The sequence below is a fragment of the Canis lupus genome, chromosome 34 (assembly GCF_011100685.1).
Source record: "Canis lupus familiaris isolate Mischka breed German Shepherd chromosome 34, alternate assembly UU_Cfam_GSD_1.0, whole genome shotgun sequence".
In the NCBI taxonomy this organism is placed as follows: domain Eukaryota; kingdom Metazoa; phylum Chordata; class Mammalia; order Carnivora; family Canidae; genus Canis; species Canis lupus.
In genome coordinates, this window is record NC_049255.1 from 17,736,657 (window position 1) to 17,759,742 (window position 23,086).

General features: G+C 50.8%; 2 long non-coding RNA genes across 5 annotated transcripts in view; one reads left to right on the forward strand and one right to left on the reverse strand.

Annotated features, from left to right (window-relative positions):
- The window catches only part of LOC111093862, a 49,024-nt gene that overhangs the window by 18,898 nt on the left and 7,040 nt on the right, over positions 1-23,086 (forward strand). Inside the window, exons 2-5 of one of the 4 annotated variants that reach the window (XR_005383806.1) lie at positions 9,927-10,100; positions 11,703-11,973; positions 12,249-12,654; positions 15,397-15,480. This is a non-coding gene — a long non-coding RNA (uncharacterized LOC111093862). The remainder of the gene's footprint in view (positions 1-9,926; positions 10,101-11,702; positions 11,974-12,248; positions 12,655-15,396; positions 15,481-23,086) is intronic. The other 3 variants (XR_005383805.1, XR_005383807.1, XR_005383808.1) reach the window with 3 other exon arrangements.
- On the reverse strand, positions 12,060-13,879 carry LOC111093861. Its single transcript, XR_005383804.1, has 3 exons — positions 13,699-13,879; positions 12,978-13,090; positions 12,060-12,634 (listed from the first exon to the last, which is right to left on the reverse strand). It is a non-coding gene; the product is annotated as an uncharacterized LOC111093861 (long non-coding RNA).

Sequence of the window (23,086 nt, forward strand, 5' to 3'; positions counted from 1 at the left end):
TCCCTACTGCCCTGCTGAATGCTGCCTCCCCCACCTCTGGCCCTGAAGGAGGGATGCCCCAAGCCTCAGCATATGTCACCACAAGCCAGCTTGGGGCCTGCCTGGTGACCCTCGTCCAGTCGCTTCTCTTGCCCCACCCGATGGGACATCATCCAGCTTTTTTTTTCTCAACATCTTTCAACTTGGACTCTGTTCCACTTAGAGAAGAATCACTCAGCTAATAATTTATGCTTTGGGGCCACGTGCAAGACACTGTGTGGAGCACTAGGACCTCCCAGCTGCCTCCTGCTCCCTGACCCCACTGCCAGCTATGCCTACTGTATCTTCTGCACCTGGTTTTTGCTGTTCTATGAGCTTCCACCACAGCAGACCCCTCCCTTCCCCCCACCTCACCAAAGGCCTCATATGCTCTGAAACCTGTGCTAAGGTCATTAGGCAGGGCTCTCCAGGGTCCTCTGCACACAAAGCAAAGGATACTGTTGGCGTGGCAAACTGGGGTAAATGGAGGAACAGCTAAAAGCCTAGGAAGAGCTAGCTGGGAGGCACAGACACCTCCGGCTTGGCTCCCAGGGCCACAGGGATGGATGAGTTTCTGCTCACCGGGAACGCATTGAGTTGAGAAGCTCTCCTCTAAGCCCTGGCAATAAAAATAATAACCCTGTTTTTTTTTTAATTTTTATTTATTTATGATAGTCACACACACACAGAGAGAGAGAGAGGCAGAGACACAGGCAGAGGGAAAAGCAGGCCCCATGCACCGGGAGCCTGACGTGGGATTCAATCCCGGGTCTCCAGGATCGAGCCCTGGGCTAAAGGCAGGTGCTAAACTGCTGCGCCACCCAGGGGTCCCAATAACTCTGTTTTATCGAGTGATTCAAATGCGGCAGGTGGTATGGTAGGCATTTATATTGCCTCTGATCATCTAAGGTAGGTCATCATTAACCCCATTTTACAGATGAGGACCCAGGCTCAGAGACTCTCAGCAGCTTGCTCGCGCTGAGCCTATGATGTGCTTAAAGTCGGGGTCCTGGGATGAACCCTATGGCATTCTTTGTCTCCCTCTGAAGGGGCCAGTCTTGCAATGAAAGAGGGCTCTGGGAGAGCAAAGCTGCGTCTGATTCGTCTCTGCACCCGCACTCTGCCTGGCATACTGCGGGTGTTCCATGGCCCCTCTCCTCCAGGTGCTTCTGGGAAGCCCAAGGTTCCCTAGGGGCAGCTCTATTTGATCCCAAAGTAGTAAACACAAATACCTTCCCCAAGGCGGAGCAGACCCCTTACCTGGCGGGCATGTTTGGGAAGAGGGGCTGACCTGCCACCAAGTGGCTTGGTGGCTGTGGCCCTATAGCAGTGGGGTGTTTCCAGGTCAGAGGCTGTGGGAGTCCCTATCTCTTTGTTCCTCCTCAGCGAGGCACCTCCATACACTAATGTCCCTGATCATGGCCTCGAAGAATCTTTCCCACTGTAGGTACTGAGAAATCTTAGGTATCTCTATCTGTAAAGATGATCCTGTCTTCATACCCAACTCCTCATGGCAACCCATGGCAATCCTTGAGAGAGGGAGAGGCTCAGGGAATTGAGAAGCGGGTCCTGTTAACACCCTCCTGCCTCTGTTCTATTGCATTTAACAGTGTGAGGAAAATGTCACCCTAGGAATTGCTAAGCTGGTCCCATCTCTCCATGTATGGATGGTGAAGCCAAGGCCAGAAGAGAGGAACTCTGTCGTGCAGGGTCACGCAGGGAGAAGAGGCAGAAATACCTTGACTCCCCAGCCGGTGCTCTTCCCACAGATCCGTTGCTTAGTATCAACTCCGTTACCAAGGTGCTGCCACCCAGTTTGGGGTTCTGGAGTTTGCTGATTTTTCTCAGCTGCTTCTCGGTTGGGGGACTCTGCACCTCACCTCTGGGCAGTGGGCACTGGCAGGTAAGGGTACCCCATGGGTCCCTGTTGGCCCTTGCGACCTGGCAAAATGGCAGTTTGTGCTCACGTGGCCCACACTCCCTCTGTTCCCCTGGTCTGGAAGCCTGGTGGGAGGACACTTGCCTCTATTTTGAGGACTGTGGTTGTTATGAGCCCATTAGTGGCTCAGACTTTCCATCCAGTAGAGGGCTGTGCTCTTTGGCCAAGCCAAGAGCCTGGCTGTTCCTCAGCCTGACAGGACCAGTAGGGTTAACTGGGAGCCGCTCTCCCCTTTGTCGTCACCATTTCTCCCAGAGCGAAGGAGCAAGCTTTCTGCCATCTACATATTTTCAGCGGAGTTATATTTTGCATAAAGTAAACTTAGCAAACAGAGAACACAGTGAGAATATATTTGGCTTTGAAGCGTCAGTGTTCTGACAGGCATTTCCTATTAGCTATCTCTGAGCCGACCAGCCGGGCTGGGTTTTGCTTAAGTGGCATAATTCTCCTGCAGTGGAGACAGCTCATTCATTAGTCATTCCAAAAGCCAAATACAAAATATCCTTCTCTAAGCCAACTCCACCAACCAGCTCTGCAGCCGGGGTGGAACAATGAAACTATGCTGCTTACCGGGCCTGGCAAAGGTCAGCCCGAGAGCCACCTGTCTGCCTGGCTTTGGAGGACGGCTCTGGCTGGAGTTCTTCATTCCCTTTGGAACAGGAAGGACACATCTTCCTCTGGTTGGCCCAGGCCTGGGGAGCCTTTCAAAGGGTGGGCTCCAACCCATTTCACTACTGAGTCATTTGCAACAGCTCGAAGCTCTGATTGAACCCTTTTGTTTATTTATTTTTTTTCTTCTAGGTCCTAGAAGCTAAAGGTACCGGTTCTTAAAGGAAGCAAAAGAATGTGTCCCTACCTGCTTGGGTCTCTCAGCTGAACTGAGCCCTTCCTTGATTGGCATCTCACGTGTTACTGCTTTTAATCCCTGTGCAGTGAGGGCTGGTGTTCCCATTTTACAGATGAGGAAACATGAGCTCAGAGAAGTGAAATGATTGGTCAAAGGTCACACAGCAAGGGTTCAATCCTGTCAGGCTCCACAATGAATCCTCAGTCATCATTTGGGATGATTATCTGAGTTTAAAGTGAAAATGTACATCAGGGTGAGGGTCTTCTCTTGACTTTGAAAGAACTAAGCCTGGTATGGTATCCAGGCACCCAGGGTAGGGGTGCTCTAAAAAGCCAAGCAGGGAAGGCATGTTGCTCTGAAAGGAAGATTGAAGGTTGACAACACCCTGGGGTGGGAGTTGGGGGTGAGTAGTTTTGATGGGGGCAGAGCTTGGTTTGAGGTAGGCCAAGAGCTGGGACCGGAAGAGAGACAGGAAAGGAGGTTTGGGGGTGCCATGGCCCAGCTGGGGATTCCACACATGCCCCACTGCATGGGCCATCTGACCAAGCCTGACCAAGCCAAACGCCAAGGGGTAAAGACTCCACTAACATCCAGTAACTGAAGGAACACCAGAGGGGTACTGAGAATGCTGTTGTGCAGAAGTGAAGAAAGAACAGGAGGTTGGTGTCAGACTCCCCGGAGCACCTAATTAGCACTCCAGGTGGACAAACACACTCACAGGTGCCCAGGCCAGCGTGGAGAGTTGAGAGAGGCAGGCCAAAGCAGAGAATATATATATATACATAAGCTAGGAATGAGAATCTCAAGGTCTTTCCAATGCAGACCTTCAAAGCTAAAACTCTTGAGTGGTGCCCTCCTTAGCCTGGCATTAAGACCTTCCTCAGGCTGGCCTCAACTCACCTCTTTAGTATCATTTCCCATCCTCCCCTCCACCCTTCCACTTTCTGTCTCCTCTAACCCTTACTATTTGTTTTTTTCCAAACATACATAGCACTTTACAGCTCTTCCACATGCTATTTTCTCTGCATGGGTGTCATCTCTTTCATCCATACCCCCACCTGGCAAACTCCTACTCACCCTTCAAAACCCTGCCTAAATGTACCCAGAAGCCTCCTCCACCTTTCTGGGATAACTTTTGTCTGTGTTCCTGACCCCTTGTCTACAACTTTAGTAAACTATTGATTCTAGCCCACTGTCAGAGACCCTGTCCAGTGATCTCCCTGGATTCCCAGGACCCAGTGGAGAGCTGGTATTTGAAAATTACTCAGTCATTTGATAAAGCAGTGCAGCCCGAATGGCTATAATTTGAAAACATGTGCCACAGGATCACTGTGCGTCAGACCTGGAAGAAAATATGCAGTTGATCCAAGTGAACCATTTCTCTGATGTTCGAACCCCTCATCTGTGTTCCTAGTTTGTTGTAATGTACACAAACCACCTAATCTAGTAACTGGCATATATTAGATGCTCAATGAATGGTAGCTGTTGTTGTTTTTCAGGAACTCAAAATGGACCTAGGAGGGTCCATAGAATACAGGCTCTGGAGTCAGGGCTACAGCTCTGTGTCTAAGACCCCAAATACTTTGGACAAGTCATTTCAGCCTTTTGAGACTTCAGTTTGCTCACATAAAAAATGAGATATATAACAAGGGGCACCTAGGCGCTCAGTCGTTTGAATATCCAACTTTTGGTTTCTGCTCAGGTCATGATCTTAGGGTCAAGGGACTGAGTTCTGAGTCGGGTTCCAATAGGGAGTCTGCTTGAGATTCTTTCTCCCTCCCCCTCTGCTCCACCCTCTGCTGATGCATGCATGCTGGGGAGATGTGTGTGTGTGTATGCACATGCGCATGCACTCTCTCACATAAAGAAAAAATGTGTTTTTAAGATTTTTATTTATTCATGAGACACACAGAGAGAGGTAGAGAATAGGCAAAGGGAGAAGTAGGCTCCTAGGGGAGCATGATGTGGGACTTGATCCCAGGACCCCGGGATCACAACCTGAGCTGAAGACAGACTCTAAACCACTGAGCCACTCAGGTGTCCCTCAAATAAATAAAATCTTAAAAAAAAAAAAAAAAGAGTGAGAGATATAACTAGATGGCCTATAACTGGGTGCCTTTCAAATTTAAAACAAAAACAAAAACCAAAGCAAACATCACCAATAGATCTTAGGGATTCCAGTTCTGGTCTTCCTGGTGTGATCTCAGATCAGAAACCAGGGAACCAATCCTGACCTTCATGGCTTCCTGGGGGTGTGCTCTTCCCTCAGGCAGTGCCAATCCTTAGGGAGACAGAAACTGCTCCTTGTCCAACTCCTGGCCAGTCATACCTTCTTTAACATTCTGGTGAGGGAGGGAGGCAGTCTGTCATGGAGCTTGTGGCAAAATCCCTCTTTCTCCCCCAAACACAGGCTATGATTAGCTGTGTCCTCACCACGAAACTGCAGGGGTGTGTGCGGGCGAGTCACAGATGTTCAGTTCACATTTATAGAGTGCTTGCAAGGTGGGGGGTGCTTCGTGGCTGTCAGAAGCACCCCAGTTCCCTTTCCCAAGCCCAGCAGTTGTTGAGACTTTAAGACCCAGGTATATGGGTTACAGCTTTTAAGAACCCTCCTCTGATGACCACTAGCTTCTAGGCAGCTCCTTAGGCCAGACCTCTGCCATTCAGAGCAGGTCCCCTGGAGGTGGGCAGGGACTTACCCCCATTCATATCACGTCCCCACCCCATCCAGGAGGGCTGTCACAGGGTCAGGCCCAGGCTCTCTCTCTTGATCCCTTCTCTCCCTGTCTCTGCCACCCCGGGGGCTGCTGCAGAGGAATCAGGTGATCTCTCGAGGAGTGGTTGGTTTGAACCTTGCAACTTTTGGGGGCCCCTGTTCCTACCACCCCTTCACACCTCAGGCTCATTTTTGTGACTGCTGATGTCAAGCAGGGCTGCAGCCAGTGACGCAGGAGTCCTTGCACCTCTGGGCTTTGTCCTTTATTACCGAAGGTCACCCCCACGCTCCCTTTCCATCCTGAGATGGAGGACCTTGAGCTGCCAGCAGGAGCTGGGAAAGAAGTGGAGGCCTCTTAGGTGGAGGCATCCTGGCAAGCAGGCAAGTCCCAACAGGCAGACCAGGGCTGCAGCGTGCAGACAATGAATCACCCGGGTCCCCGCTGCTTACTGGACAGAGCCCGAATAATGACAATAATAATAGAGATCCAGGGTGCTGTTATTAACTCCCACCTCTCCTCCCAGGATGGTATCTCCTCCATCCATCTGACAACCCTCAGGGCCAGGGAGGGGCTAAGGGCAGAGATTTTGTGGCCCTGTCTCAAACAGGGGGAAGCTGAAGCCAGAGTTATTCTCCACTGAACCTAGGTAGTCCTGAGAAAAAGATACTGCCTCCTACTGTCAGCCCAACGTCAGGAGAGTCCTGTGGGCTCATGATTAGTGGTCCTCCACACTAGCCAAGCTCTCTAGGCTCAGAGAGGGAAAGAACCTCCCCCCTCCCTTTTAGTTCTGCGGTCTATCCTCTAACCCTTACTTACATCTCTACAGGGTAGGGATGATTATCCCCATTTTAAGGATGAGGTATCAGAAGTTCAGAGAGGTTGGATAATCCTCCCATGGTCACACAGCAAAAGAGTGGCAGAGTCAGGATTTGAACCCAGGTTGGTTTGACTGTGCCTTCCCAGCCTCCTGTGCAGCTATGCCATCCACGGTCAATAATCCCAGGGTTTCCAAGGCTGGCTTCGTAGGCCTTTGGGCCTGGCCTTTCTCCATTGCCTTCCCCTCCTGGACTCACTCTATCTCAAGATTAGGGCTCTTCCCAGGGATCCCTGGAGGCCAGCTTTCATTTTCATCTTTGAGCAGTTGTGGAAAAGTCAAGACTCAACACTTTAATTTTGGGGTCTTGGTAATTATCTGGTATCCACCACCCACTCAACTCTACCACTACTTATTATAATAACAACAATAATAATTTAGAGAAGCAGTGATGATGCTCACAGCATTCACAGATCCCCCTTAGGAGGCCGGACACACATAAATATAGCCCCACCCTTTTGAAATTTCAGACTGGTCCTAGATTGGGAGTCAGGGCTATTGGATTCTGGCCTCAGTTCTGGCAAGTTTAGCCGCAGATCATATGGCCGCGTGAGCCCCTAACTCCCTCTGTGCCTTCGTTTTCCTCCCAATAAAATGGGGTTAATAATTTTGCAAGATGATGTGCTTTTAAGCTTCTTGAAAGAATGTCGTAGTAAGTTTTTTTTTGTTTTGTTTTGTTTTTTGTTTTGTTTTTTAAGCATCACCACCCCATATTTGCCATCAGAGGACCCAAGGAGTCTGAGGCCTCCAGGAGGCGTGATCTTCCCGCTCCGATCTCTCCCCGCTCTGGCTGCCCACCCCGTGGGAAGGGTGCTGGGTCAGGGCTGGGTCGGGGCTGGGGGGCAGGGGCTGATCCCCTGGCTGCAGTGGGAGTCTCGCTTTTCCAGCCCTCATCCTCAACAGCTGCCTCTGCCAAGGCCCCGGAGCTAGAAAAAGCAAGGCCGTTGCCTGAGCGCAATAAATGGTTTTATTAGTCCTTTTATTAATGATGGTTGGTATTTGTCGAGAAGCTGGGACAATAGTTATTCCAGTAAGAGGATATTAAGCTCCCGCGGACAGACCCTGTATATCTAACGCGCTCTGGCCCCCGCCGTCCCCAGGCACTGCTTTATTACAATGCAGCACAGCCCTGGCCTCCTAGCAACTCCAAGGGAGAGAGGGGTGGGGGAGGTAGGGATAAGCTGGCCTCGTTAAACACACAGGCCTTTTCAGAGGTTACCATAAGCCAATGGCAGGAAGCTTTTCCTCCCCCCGCCCCCCCTCAGCTTAGCGAGACTGTGATTTTTTTTTTTTTTTTTTGCCACCTCTGGGCTCTTGGCTATTTTACAGCCAGAGCTGCTAGTGATGAGTCCGTAAAGGAGGAGGACATCCTTGAACCATTTGTTAAATTTGAGTCCATTCCTCTTCTTTGTTTTCAGACATTTTGCATTACTTTTTTAAAAAAATAACACACACACACATAGTAACTACTATATGCTGGCAGTGTTCTGAGTGCTTTTAAAATACAACTTTATTCACTCCTCATAATGTCCCTAGGAGGCAGGTATCCCTATTTCACTGATGAGGAAACTGAGGCCCAGAGAAGTTAAGTGACATGCCTAAGGTCGCACAGCTAATAAGTAACAGAGCCATGTTTGAACCCATAGGCAGTTGTCTCCAGAGTCTGCAGTTTTTATCTGAAATTTTAAAACTGAGTCTGAAAAGAGCTGGGAAACATTTCTGAAATTCATCAGCTTTATTGCATTAAGCAAGGGAATTAGGTATTTTCCTGTAGGCGATAGTATAATAAGTTATAACAGCAATCCCCAGAATCAGAATAGCTGTGAATTGAAAAGATCTGATCTTCTACTCTGGTGAGTACAACTCTCTGCAGCATCCCTCATCCACAATCCTCCAGCTTTTTGCCGTAGTATCTCCAGTAATGGGGAATCATTGATTCATCTGGCAGAGACCATTCTAGCTTTGGACAATCGTCACAGTTGAGAGAAAGTTCTTCCTCAGCTGGGCTGAAATTTAGCTCCCTGGAACTTATTCTCATGGACCTACTTTTGTCCTCTAGAGTTAAGGGCAGGGAAGCTTTATTTCTTGTGTATGGGTTAGGCTTTAAAGCACTTGAAAACAGCTTTCATATCCCCTTCAATCTTTTTCCTCTTTGGGGTTAAAATTCCTTAGTTCTTTCATGATCCTGGTTTGTTATAATTTCCAGATTCTTTATTTTCCTGTTTCTAATCCTCTGATGCATGAGAGTTTGTCAGTGTCCATCCTGGAGTCGTATCAAAAGGAAACAGTACACATCAGATGTGGTCCAGCAGAGCCTAGTAGAACAGGGTCATCACCTGTGCTTTATATTTCCATGATGCAGCCTAAAGTGGCTTTAGGTTTTTTGAGAGTCACATTGTGCCCTTGACACCTATTGAGCATGCAATCAACTTGTAGCTCTGTTAGTTCTGTCTTCCAAATTCTGAAATTATACATCTATGTTGTTTTTTTGAACCCAAGAGTGGGACTTTACATTGACCACTGGTAAGTGTCATCTTTTGAATTCAGTTCTTTGGTCCAACCTATCATGGTTGACTTGGAACCTTACTCTTTTACCCTATTTAGTGGTTCTATTTTGTATCATCTGAAATTCTGACAAATATGTTATGTGGGTTCCCATTCAGGTTATCATTATTATTATTATTATTATTTTTTAAGCCGAGTAGGAGATTTTCCCAAGATTGGGTCTACAGAGAAAAATGAGGCAAAGCTGGAGTGACGTCAAAGGGATGTTTTCTATTTGGGTCAACATGAGTGACCAGCACTGTGCACTTTCTGGGGAGGTGAGTGGGGTAACCAGGTAAAGACTCATATAGCATCACTTCTGCGTCAGAGCCTGTGACCCATGAGGAGGCAGGAAGGCAAATATTGATAGCTTGGTTCGTAGATCTGATTGTTTCCTACATGTATAACCCCTGCTGACAGTACTGAGAGTTGAAATGGAGGATGTTATGAAGTGGAAGCAAGGCCCTTTGTGAGGAGACAGACAAAATTCCCAAACCAGAAAAAGCCAGGTGATGGCTGTAAGCATTAAGACCTCCAGAAGTTAAAAAAGAAAAAAAAAAAAAAAAAAAAAAAAAAAAAAAAAGACCTTCTTGGAGCAAAGACAGAGCTAGAAAAAAAAAAAAAAAAGGAAAGAGAGAGTGCACACTTTAGCAATGCTGCATGGACTTTGAATACATTTTTCTCAGCTCAAAAGCCATTCTCTTCTGTCATTCCTTGGAGGTCACACCTAAAAGCCAAGAGAATCAGGCTGAGGCCACATCATTGGGGTTCACAGCAGGGGCTCCCTGCTTATGCCAAAGGGTGTTGGAAATCAATTTAATGTTTCAATCTCGCTGCCAGCAGCCCTTTAAAGAACTCAGCCCACTCATGCCATACACCACAGGAGTATATTTTTAACTCTCTTCCTAATATTCACCCAAACTGTTCTCCTAACCCATTGTGACCCACTCTTTTTATGTTCTAACTCCCACCCTTTCTTCCCCACAGGCCACCTCCCCAACCCCCATTAGGAGTCTGAAATGCTGTGGTGTCCTGGACACCTGAGTTGGATGTAGGGACTGAAGCGGATTTTGGTGCTTAGGGAGTAATTGTTGTTGGCTGAGGTTATGGGATTTCTAAGACAGTCATGAAGCAGAAATGGAATCAGGCTGGTAAGTCCAGGTAAGATGAGCCTGGAAGGCTAAACTGGGAGAGAGCTGGAGACCACGTGGGAGCCAATGTCTAGGGCAGAACAGAACTGTGGACACTGAACTGAAGTAGGCAGGGTTTTTATGTGGCTCCTGTGGCCCAGGCAGAGGCAAGCTTCTTGGGGTTAAGGCCCAGGCTAGGGGAGGACTTCCCTATCTCTGCCACTCCTTGCTATATACACTGTGCCCTCATGCCCACCTCAGTCTTTCTTGGCTCCAATAATGCACCAAGACTCTGTCTTAGTCTGTTTGAGCTGCTATAACAAAAACACCATAAACTGGGTGGCTTAAGCAATAGTTATTTCTCACCATTCTGGAGGCTGGAAAATTCTAAATCAAAGCACCAGCTGATTCAGTGTCTGGTGAGGTCCTGTTTTCTAGCTCCTAGATGGCTATCTTCTTCCTGTGGCCTCATGCGGCAGAAGGGGGCGAGAGAGCTCTCGCTGGGCCCCTTTTCTAAGGGCACTAATCTCATTCATGAATGCTCCATCCTCATGACCCAGTCACCTTCCAAGGGCCCCATCTCCTGATACCACCACACTGGAGATTAGATTTCAATCTATGAATGGGGGGAGGGGCACAGAATTTAGTCCATAAGGGATTTTATTTATTTATTTGAGAGAGAGCACAAGTTGGGGTGGGGTAGGGAGGGGGAAGTGGGGGAGGCAGAAGCAGACTCCCTGCTGAGCAGGTATCCTGACACAGGCCTCAATTCCAGGACCCTGGGATCATGATCTGAGCCGAAGGCAGACACTTAACTGGCTGAGCCACCCAGACACCCCAAACTTAGTCCATAATAGACCTCTTGGTCAGTTTGCTGAACTTGACGTGCATGGCACATTCTCAAATGGGTAGATACATCTCTTCTTCTCAAAGGGCCCATAATTGTGGTGAGAGATGTTCCTGCCACCTTGAGCCTCAGCTCACTGGAGCCCCACTAGGTGGACCACCCTGCCTGGCCTCTCTGCTTGGCTGGGGGGACAGGGTAGCGGGGAGGTGGTGAGCCCTTACTGGCATCAGGCACTATGCCCAGTAAGATCTGAGCTCAGACAAACGGGGAGGCCAACCTCAAAAGGATGGAAACTACTTATCTGCACAGAGCCAGCATTTCCATTAATTTAGTAAACTGAGACCCTTGTTCAGTTAAGTCATTAAATAGAAGATGAAAGTAAGTGGAATCTGTTCTTTGGTCATATACACTGAGGGAGCACACAAACAAACAAACCCCTACAGTTTGCCCGGATTGAGTATTTCACTTTACAACGTATCTTTCTGTCACACCAATCCAGGCTCTGGCAGACCAGACGCCTTATTTGTCATTATGATTATTTGCTATTATTAGGCACATTCTTACTTGCCTGGGGGGTCTGCTTCTTTCAGGTCCAGGCTTGTGGGCCTATGTTAATTTGCATGGTTGAGATATTTATTACAATCTAGTCTATCCATTTCCTATACTTTCTTACTCCAGATGATCACTAATTCAAAATGAATTAAATCCCTAAATGTAGAGGTGGGAGAAAAGGACAGAACCGGATTTAGGAAGAACTGTAGGCTTCTCTTCTGTGTTTTGCCTCAGTGTCCCAGACCCCAGTGACAGAAGAAAGTGGGCATTCCCACTCAGCTCACGGCCCCCAGCTCGGAAGCAGAGGGAAACGGGAAGATAGCACAGATGAAAACACCAGCTCCACCCAAATGACTCAAATGAAGGCGCGTCTCTGAGTCTTGGTGTTTTCCTGAAACTCTGAGGCCTGAACGTAGAAGAGTTGTCCAGCTGTCTGTGGGAGCCACAGAAATCTCCAGAAAGCTTCTGACCCGCCCCCTTCTCACTCTGGCTGTTTCCTTCTTTGGTGAGGGTCCCTATTTGCCGGAGCAGAAGGGGATTGCATCAGTCGGTTTTGAATCAGACTAAACAAAAATAAGTGGACAGCCCTCCTTGGAAAGACATAGTGGCAATTTTTTTTTTTTAAACCAACCCCTGGGTAGTGAGGCCGTACAAAGTACGTTAGAGAATGGGCTGGGATTTCAGGTATATAAAGGGGGAGCAATGTGATCACTGAATGGAGGAGGGGGTAGGAAAGCAAGGGTTGGATTCAGCCTCACGGTTCCCCTTCTCCCCCTGCAGGTGATGAGAGACACTTGAGAGACAGCAGCGAAGCGGCCTGGGGACGTGCAGGTGTGCAGGGCGGGGTGTTCCCCCCCCCCCCCCATGCACGTGGACACAAGGAGGAAGCAGTGAGAGGCGTCCTGGATAAGAAAAGAAAAGGGGGTTGAAGTTGAAGGTACTCTGGGCAATTATGTAAAAACCGCGTGCTGCATCCATCCAGTCCATCGTCTGCAGGCTGCCGCTCTGGGCAGGGCACGGTGCGGTGCGGCTCCCACGTTACAGCAGTGAGGGAAACCAAGTCCTTGCCTTCGGGGAGCTTCTGTGCAATGTAATCCATGGCCGGCGCTAACATCATACATCGTCTCATTTATCGACCCTGCAAAGTGGTTCCTGTTATCCCCATCCTACAAATGATGAAACAGAGGTAAAAAGAAACTTTGAATACTTACCGAGTCGTGCAGTAGAGCCAAAATTTGAACTCAGGTCCACCGGGGTCCAGAGCCCCTGCTTTTAATCGCTGGAATGTGATAGACCCCCGTGCTAGGGAGTCCCCGGCCTAAAGCCACGGGCCCTGCCTTAGTTATTAGAAACTCATCAGACAGACTAGTTTTCCTCCTTGAACCTCAGACTATCCTTCTGTAAAAAAAGAGGGGCTGGATTGGTTAATCCCTGAAATCTCTTCTGCTCTAGTGTTCTATTATTATGGGGGGAATTTCTATATTGGTACCTTACCCCCCTCCCACGTACCTCTTTGTGGAGGTAAGCAGAAGCTCAGTAGATGTTCAAAAAGAGATGAACACCCAGAGTAATGTTTCCCACACTGGGTTCCAAGGATTTCTTTCTAGGGATTCTGGAGTTTTCTGTGAGAATTTTGCTTTTGTGAGTCAGATTCCTTGAGGGAGAGACAAGCTCCAGAGGGAAGCAGCTTCTGGGGTGCCCTCCAGGCCAGCAGAAGAGGGAGAGAAAGGCAGTGGGAGGGAAGAGGGATGGAGGGGGGAAGGGCCCACTGGAGGTCTGGGGCAGTCCCTGAATGGTTCTTTTCCCATTTTGTTTTGTTAAGATTTTTTTTTTAATTTTTATTTATTTATGATAGTCACAGAGAGAGAGAGAGAGAGAGAGAGGCAGAGACATAGGCAGAGGGAGAAGCAGGCTCCATGCACCGGGAGCCCGATGTGGGATTCGATCCCGGGTCTCCAGGATCGCGCCCTGGGCCAAAGGCAGGCGCCAAACCGCTGCGCCACCCCGGGATCCCTGTTTTGTTAAGATTATTTGTTTATTCATGAGAGACAGAGAGAGAGAGAGAGAGAGAGAGAGAAGCAGAGACATAGGCAGAGGGAGAAGCAGGCTCCATGCAGGGAGCCCGATGTGGGACTCTGATCCCAGGACCCCAGGATCAAGCCCTGAGGTTCAACCACTGAGCCACCCAGGCGTCCCCCTGTTTGTTTTTTAATACCTAGCCCGTCCATACCTTGCTCAGGTCCCTCCCACCTGAGGCTGGGGGAGAGGGAAGGCAGTGGGCCCATCTGGGACCCAAGGCTCAGAGCCCTGGAGGGCAGGTGTGACTCAGGCTGCCCCCAGGACTCTGTGAGGATCCAGCCAGCATGCTCCAGGGAGGAGGGACGTGTTGCCAAGTGGTGACATGTGACTGAGCAAGGTGAGCACGGTCCCAGCTCTTTACCTTAACCCCGCCTCACCTCGCCTGACCGGTCAACCGCTCTAATGTGAGCTTTGTTGACTGGGAAGGTGAGGCGGCAGGAGTCTGGCTCGCCCAGCGGCTGAATGCAGCGCGGGTCCCCCGATAAGCTTAGTCAACTTATTAAATTACACAGGAAAAAATCGAGATGGAATATTAATTCTGCACACCTCTCCTTTCTGCCCGAGGAAGCTGCCTTCCTGGGTTTCACTTTTCAAAGGCTGAAACAGATATGGAGATTTCGTGCTTAATTAAAGGAGAAGAGTGCTCACTTCAAGTCTTTTCAAAACCGTGTTGGTTCTGAGCTTACTGGAGCTAGTGGAGACCCAGTCACCATCTGGCACGAAAGGTGTTAACTTGGAGTCTCTGGTCCACTCTAGACATCAGATTCAGAAACAAAGAGAATTAATTTCAGAGGCCCCCCTTTGACAGCCCCTCCCCTTCCAGCCTGTAATTTGAGAACCGATGTATTGACTTGCTAGGTATTAAAAAGTTAGGTCTGAGAGGTCACCTGCAATGCAGAACACCAGGTGCCAGAGCTCGCCCCACAGGACAGGATTATCTTATCAACCAGGCTGATAAAACCCAGGAAAGTCTGGCCATAAGGAACAAATATTTATAAGCGCAACACCTTTCAGTCCCTAACAGATTAGGCACAGAATGTGAACGGGAGCAGAGGGTGAGTTAGCAATAACCGTGGGCATTACAGCCTGGTCCCTGATCAGAACCTTCCTGGGCTTGTCCATCTCATTAAGAAAGCATGGTGAACGTCAAACTGTTCAGGAGGCACTTTCACATCTATCACCCCACATGAGCCTCATGACAGCCTGGGGAGTGCTATTATTACCCCACTTTATAGTTGAGGAGACTGAGATGCAAGGGTTAAGTGATTTGCCCATTGGCCCAGCCGGCAGGTAGGACTTGAACTCAGGTCTTCTGACTCTAGAGCCTGTGTGCTTTCCACGCTGCCATGGTGGCCTTGACCGGTACTCACCTGGTCACAGGCCCTGTTCACTTGCAGGTGAGGCAGACCAGAATCATATGAAAAGGTGAAAGGAGATGGGGCCCCTACCGGGATGGGATGCTCCAGGGGTGCTATAAAATAGCTCTTGGCCCCAAATACAGTAATCCCTCCTGGTCCCTCCCAAGGCTTGGAATTCATTCCTTTGGGTCCCAAGTCTTTTCTGTTTATTCATTCTCCCCAGGAGAAGTGATTAAATGATTAAATGCAAATGAATTAGCACAGGGGCCCTCGGTGTCACAGGAGGAGTTGCTGATTGGAAGGGTCACCTGTTTGCCCTCGTGTGGAGAGGGGCAGAGGGGGGATGGCCTACCCGGAGGAAGCCCCCTCCCTTGGGATTCCGGGTTTCTCCTCTGCCAAAGGCAAAGTCAGACTAGATGATCTCAGACAACCCTACCGTTTGGGCCTCTCAGGTGAAATCTCCCCTTATGCTCTTCTCTTTGCATCCTCAGCCGCAGGAGTGGGAGTGTTGGGAGGAAGCAACTTCTAAGCTAAGAAGTGAGTGGCTGGGGTCAGGACTGTGCGGCAGCTTGAAGGTGAGCACGGATGTGTGTGTCTGAGGAACCACGGGCCTGGAGCTTAGGTTACGAGAGGGTGAGAAGCCTTGAGAGACAAGCGGGAGCCTTGTAAAACTGCGTCAGGGAACTTGGGCTTTATCCTGACAGCAGTAGGGAGTCAGAAAGGGTTTACAGCCAGGAAGTGGCATGACAACATTTGTGTTTTAGGAACTGATGGAAATGTGCAGGCTAGATGGAGGGGGGGTGGGGGCACAGGGAAAGCAAGGCAGGAGGAAGGGCCGTGGGAGAGAGGCTCCAGCTGGACTTATTCCTGCTTCCCACCCCTTTCTTCTGCCCTGGGCTGGACTGGTTGTCATAGCTGTATTTGCAGGAGTGGTAATAATGACTGCCATTTATAGATAGCTGCCCACCCCGTGCCAGGTGCCGCGTGGGGTGCTGGGTTGCTTTGTCTCAGTTAATCCTCACAATAACCCTGCGAGGTAGGAAGTAATACCACCCATATGTTACAGATGAGAAAACTAGGCTCAGAGAGGCCAGGTGCCTTGCCCTGGGTCACACAGCTGGTAGTCATAGCAGACGGACCCAGGCAGAGATGTGGCTCGTTCCAAGGCTCCCGCTTTTAACTCCTGGATGGCCTTCCCCTGAGGTGGCCATCAGAGGGCAGTTGGTCTGCACTCTCCAGTGACAGGATGGAGCCCTCCTGGCCAGCTTCCTGTGGCAGAGGGGAGTGAGAGCAGTCAAGTGGGTACAAATGTGATGCGCTGTGGATCTCCTTTAAGCAGATTGCAGGTTGTGTCTGGAGAGGGTGTGTGAGGTCTCTGGGAGCCCTTGGGCTCCTGAGGCTGGGTCACCTTTGCCTTTGGAGGAGAAATGGAGCCGGGAGTGGGGCAGGCTCTGGTGCTGGTGACCCTGCCCTTCATCCCCCTTTCATATGAAGGGGCCTCTCAGAAGCCGGGGAGCTTGGACTGGATTTCTCAATCCAGAGGGGAGCCAAGAAGTCACCCTTTCCAAAGGCTGGAGAACATAGAGGGAGAAGAGCCACTGCCTCTGTCACATGCTGCCTTTTCCTAAAGGGGGAGCAGGACTCCGTGTCTGGGTCAGTGAGGCCTGGAGGGCCCCCCAGGGTGGCTAGAGCCTGGGAGTGCTCCCAAAGGCCAGGGTGGAATAGGTCAGGCCATCATCCCTGATCCCTCAAAGTCACTGAAGGCCTGCAAATGGAGCGTGCTCGTGCTAAGGGGGAGGGAGGCTACTTGCTGAGAGCTTGGAGTGCAGGCTTCTGATCTGGACCCCACCATAAGAAGTGGGTAACCCTGGAACATTGCCTCCCCCACTCCCTGCACCTCATTTCCCCCACTGGATGAGTAAACCCCACATCCACCCTTTCCCCACCAGCCCTGGCGTATCCAGGGCCTGGATGAGGCTGTGGTCCAGGCTGGCTGGCTTCACAGCCCTCTCTAGACATCAGGGTCCTTCTGTCAGGACCACTCCAGAGCCAAGCTGGACAGCAGGCCGCCCTCGGGCCTTCCACAGCCTGAGGGAATGCTGGCTGCCCACCCTAGGCCAGCACCCTGCCCGCCCCCCTCTCCACCCCCTACCCCATAAAGAAACCAGCCCAACGAGATTTGCTCTGACAGTTGGAAGACCCGGCTGGCTGACACCTGCAGCAGGGCACTCTGATTAATTTATTTTGCATCGTTTTGCATTACCTGGCTCCTGGGTCTCCAGCTTGACATGCAGATTTATGTAAAAGAGACCCGTCATGCAAATGAGCCAGGGCTGCCACTTGTTTTAGTCACAGGCAGGCCTGCCTGCATCACTGGTTCCTGGCCCAGCTCTTCTGCCCACGGCCCACTGGTTCAGGCAGGCCAGGGAGGTCCATCCCCCCCTCGTCCCCCTGCCCCCCGGCCCCCTGCAGCCTCAGCCCTGCCCTGCTCACAGCCCAGCCACCTGAGGAGCCAAGCTGCCAGCAAGGTGAGGAGGAGGAGGCTGGAAACACAGCCTCCCTGGAGTTCCTGGCCCAGCTCCTTGTTAAGAGACAGAGAGACGCACAAAACAGAGAGAGGCCGACAGGGACTTGGAGGGGCCAGCAGGCAGCTGCACATAAAACAAGCACAAGGAGGGACAGACAGGTGGACAAAGGGCAGGCAGTGATAGCACGGAGTCGGAGAGGGCGAAAAGCAGAGGGAAGTAGAGGCAAGAGACAGAAGAGATGGGACAGGAGGAGGGGGATGCCAGTGGGGGGCGGAGACCAAGAAGGGAACAGATTTTGGAGTTGCTGTGGAGGAAGGAGTGAGGGATAGCAGCAGCCTGGGGGGGAGGAAAAGCGAGGGAGGAGATGGTGACGTGACCACTTGATGGGGGGGGAAGGAGTCACGGGCGGAAGTGACAGGAGACACCCGCGGGGAGAGACAGGGGAGCTGCCCTCTCGGAAGCTGGCAGTGGCCCCGGTGCCGCAGGCAGGAAGCACCGCTACCACCCCGTACACCCTTGATTTCTATCCATCCATCTATATTTATACACACGTAGCTATAGACACATACAGATATAACCACACAGGCGCACACATGGGCTAGAAGAACACATTCTAGAACCATCGGGCTCTAGAAGGGAGTTTGGGAGGTTATCTGGGACAGCCGTGCACAGTCCTGGAACAGAGGAAGCTCATCTCTTTCTCAGAGGGCCCAGAGGAGAGGTCACAGCCCTCATGGCCCCGCTGCCTTGTGCAGCAGCCAGCACCCCTGGTGCCAGGATGCTCCCCCCACACACACACCTGCCTGAGCCAGGCTCCCTTGCTCTGTCCTTTGAATGCGCCCGATCTGAGCATGAAAGCCAGCTAGCAAGTGGACAAGTCAAAAAAGAAAGAGGAAACCATCTTGTTTCCACAGACTGTTTGTGGGGAAACTGGCTTTGTGGGAGGGGAGGGCTGTGTGCAGGCCCTGGGTGGGTGGTCTTGCAGCACCCTGGAGAAGGCTGGGAGAGCGCCCTGTGGCTCCTGAGAAATCTCCACCTGCCCCATGAGAGAGAGCTCCAGGAGCTCCAGGACAGAGACAGGAGGGGATACTTCTTCAACTTCCAAGGTGGTGGCGCTGAAGGTGTCCCCAGAGACCCAGCAGCCCAACACTGTCATTCCACAGGAGAGCGAACCGTGACCCAGAAAGGTCCACCAGCTTGGTGGGTGCAGAGGTGGGCAAGGGGACTTTCTGCAGAGCATCTGTCCTTGCCTCCAAATTGTCCCCTTAGCATCGATGACCTTCCCTACTTTTTCTGGAATTCCTTTGACTTGCCCACATCAGTGCTGGACATGTTCACAGCCCCTTGAAGAGTGGTCACTACTTTCACTCTGAGACAGATGAAACTTTCATGTTGTGAAAGTTCTGGGGGGAGACCCTCCTGGATGCACTTGTCTCTGAAGCCCCAGGAAGGCTTAGAGCTCAGATTGGTACCAGCTATACTTGCTAGAGCCACAGCAAAGCCACAGACAGCTCAGCCCAGTAACCATATATCATGTACACCCCAGGATTTCACCTGGCAGAGATCAGGTTTCACATGGGGTCTCCAAGAACCCAGCTGGTCGCCAGGAAGCACACCCCCCACCCTCCCACCCCCCATCTGTGCTTCTTACACACTCACCTGGAAGTGGAGGTCAGCTCCTCAGACTCACCGCCAGAGCCTGATCCAGTCCACTGGGTTCAGCCACAGGACATCCAGCACCACGCTGGCCTAGTCTTTTGGGTCACTCTAGCCAGCTTCAAGTGTCACCTTCACGTTAATTTCTAATTCATTGGTTTTTAACCTTGTGGGGTGAGAGACCCTTTTGAGAACACGATTAAGGCCATGGAGGTTCTTCTTACAAGAATGTCCATATTCACAAGATTTTGCATTCTGCCAGGGGATTCGTGGACTCTGCATCTCTAGGCCTCAGGAAGCCAGTGTCCATGGATGGAAGTCCCAAAACCTCACCCATTTCAGATGGAAGCTGTAGCCCCAACCAGGTGGTGTTCTTGGACACTTTCCACAGAATATCTTCTTTTCCTCTTTCTGTCTCAGAGATTCCTTTCTAGGCAACTATTTCTTCCACGTCAAAAGTGAGTTCTACGCTACACCATCCTCTAGTTACATATCAGACAAGCTCAAATGACACGTAATCCAAAAATCATTTCTACTCTCTCATCCCCTTTCCCAATGGCCCTTCTCATGCAGTCTGTGACCCTGACTCCATTTTGCCAGGACTCAGCTGAGCACCAGATCCTGAGGTGGCTCCAGAAGATGAGCAGAGTAGGTGATGCATTTGCAGAGTTGAAAGCTGGTGCATCTTGTCTGCTCATCTGCCAAGGGAGACCATGGATGGCCACATCCTCAGAAAAAGGGCCTCGGGGGCAAGAGCGGGTAGGAAAAGCAGAGATACCAGAGGAGAAATTGGACAGAGGAGGGGGCTACCAAAGTGAGGTCTCTCTGCTGGTTCCAACCTCTGAGCACTGCCCTGCCCCCACCCCCCACCCCCCATTCCTTTCCCAAGAGCTGGGGAGAGGAGGGTGTAGGCCCAGGCAGGAGGAGCTGAGAGGCCTCTGTGTGGAGGGGGAATGATGGGAGGGCTGGAGTCTCTGGGGGGCCAGGGCAGGGTAGGGGCATGGGAAGTTCCTTGTGGAAGGCCCAGGACTCAGGGTGGGCCTGGGCTCAGAAGAGTGAGAGCAGGCCCCTCGCTGTGGGGGTCTAGCCAGCCAGTGGGGTGGCCCAGGCATCCAAAGAGCCTTTAGATGGAGAAAGCTGCTTAATCTTCCCCTGAAAATCAGGAAGTTGGAACCCACACAGCTGATTAGGGGGCCAGAGGAGCAATTTCAGAAAAAAGATTAACAGAATTAAAGGCGGCTCAGGGGGGAGTAGGCAAGAGGGAGCCTGGGGCAGGTGGGGGCGGAGGGGGTGGTCTACAAAGCCCCACCCCCCTGAACCCAGCTGGGAGGGCTTTGGGGGAGGAGGGGGGAGCCTTGTTGGGGTGGAGGGTCCAGTGACCCTCCAGTGAGGAGGTGAGGGTCAGAGTAGACAGGGACAACTCTGGGGGTCTGGAGGTCATGAGAGAGCTCTGAGAGGGGCTAGCAAGAGGCCAGGAATGGGGCCCAATCCGATTTCTAATCCGAGCAGGGCCATTGTGGGTGTAGCTCTGTGGTGGGTGCTTGGTCCTCTCAAATGTCCCTTTCCACCAAGACAAACTCCAGCTCCAGCTCTTCCGGCAAAGCAGGATAGAGGGTCAAGAAAGTATACGGTGGGTGGGTTATTATTAGCAGACTATGTCCCCCAGGCCATCTTGGGGTTGAGGGTCAGGGACAGGGGCTATTGTCCCAGGAGACCCTAGGTGGAAGGACAGAGATGGTCCTGGGCAATGGCCTTTCCCTCGTCAGGTCTAGACAGGTCCTGCTGGGGCCGGAGGACAGCCAGGGCTCAGGCAGGGACTCTGAGAACTCCTCTGCTCTGCTGTGTGCTCCAGTCACACACACCCTACTCAGCCATCGTGCTCGCTCTCATATTCCCTCCCCACTCCCCCTCCCCACGCATGCACACTTAAACATACATTTAAATAACTTGCAGACGTATATTAGCAAAAACATTCCATCTGGGCTGGGATTTCTCTCATTGCTTTGAATTCCCCCGGGTTTTAACTTGAAAAAAAAAATAGGAAGAGGCAAAGATTTGACTAATGTTGGGTTAAGGTTTTTTTCTTACCCCTTTCTTTCTTGGTTACTGACTGCCAAGAATTTATGTTTGTAAAAGGAAAAGAATTAACTGTGTTGATTAAGAGGCAAACTCCCTGGAAATGTTCTTTCTTAACCCTTTGGTACCTTCTCAGTGAAAGATCCTGGGGTTCTCTGGTGCGGGGTTTGAAGGCCATCCCTGGGCTGGAGGCCCAGAACCTTTAGAGGGGCTTATCCTCCCCAGGGGGAGCTCATGGAACAAAGGCAAGCCATGGCCTTCTAGTGTTTGAGTGTGTGTGAGTGTGTGGCAGTGAGCAGATGCATGGGTAAGTGGTGTGAGAGTCTGTGAGTGCAGGTTCCCTGAGTATGTGTGCGGGAGAGGAGTGTGGACACGTGTGTGAGTGTGCACATTTGCTAACTGGGCATGTGTGTCCCTCAGCGGGCATGGGGTATACTGGGAGTTTCTGTGGCCTGCTGGCTGCATAGTAGAACTCCAGGGAGGTGAGGGGACATTCACTTTGATTAAATTAGCAGGAACTGATTTGGCAGGTTCAGGTCCCTAAACCCTCTCCCTGGCCTCACTCCTCCTAGACTTTGCACAGGCTGTTTCCCTCCACATGGACAGACCTTCTGTCTGTCCTTTGTTTAGCCAATTCCTGCTTGTCTTTTAAGTCTTAGATGCCACCTCCTCCAGGAAGTCTTCCTTGCCATATAATTTAGCTGTCCCCCTCTTACATAACAGAACCCTGGGCACACAGGAACTTTCCGTACGGCATAATCCTTACATCTTCTTGTCTGTCTTCCCCACTGGACCCCACCGTCCTGGAGGATAGAGACGCTGTCTTCTTCATCCTGAATCCCTGGTGCCTAGCACTGTACCTGGCACACAGCATGGGCTCAGTCAATGCTTGCTCAGTTGACCTAAGCCCCTTGACTGGTGAAATCAGCGTTAGTCACTCCATAGGCCGGGATCTAGAGTACCTTGTATACAGGCCCCTGCTATGACACCAGAAGACCCCAGGATTAGCTGCACATGTATTGAACCTTTCAATTTTCTGTGAGTGGGCAGCCTGGTGGCTCAGCAGTTTAGCACCACCTTCAACCCAGGGTGTGATCCTGGAGACCCTGGATCGAGTTCCATATCAGGCTCCCTGCATGGAGTCTGCTTCTCCCTCTGCCTGTGTCTCTACCTCTCTCTCTCTCTCGCTCTGTCTGTCTCTCTCATGAATAAATAAATAAAAAATCTTAAAAAATTTTTTTTCTGTGAGTTCCTCAGGGTGGGGATTAGGTGATAGTCATTGCTAGGCCCTATGCAGCATGAGACAAATAGTAAATGCCCAATAAATGTCAAATGAATGAAAGGGTAAGCACCACATGATAAATATCCAAGAGTAGACACAGAATGAGCCAATTGTGGCTATAAAGATTGTTGAAGGCTGGAGGACGGAGAAGAGAAGGCAAATGTGTATTGTGTACCTACTGTGTGCCAGCACTGCCTCCCAGCACTGCACCTGGCATCGAGGGGTTGTTATTTCACTTTATCCTCTCCTTCATCCTGTGAGGGAGGGGTACCTACCTTATCTGACATATCAGGAAATTGAGACTAAGAGAGGTGAGGTGACTTGCCCAAGGTCCCACAGCTGGTATAGGTTAAGCTGGTCTGCCTGAGCCCAGAACTTAAGCTTTTCTGAAACACTGTGCCATGTTTCATGAAGATCATGAGTTTTTTTTTAAATAAATTTTCCTTTTTTAAAAAAGAATTATTTATTCATGATAGATGGAGAGGGAGAGGGGGAGAGAGAGAGAGAGAGAGAGAGGCAGAGACACAGGCAGAGGGAGAAGCAGGCTCCATGTCTGGAGCCTGACGTGGGACTCAATCCCGGAACTCCAGGATTGCGGCCTGGGCCAAAGGCAGGCAGTAAAACGCTGAGCCACCCAGG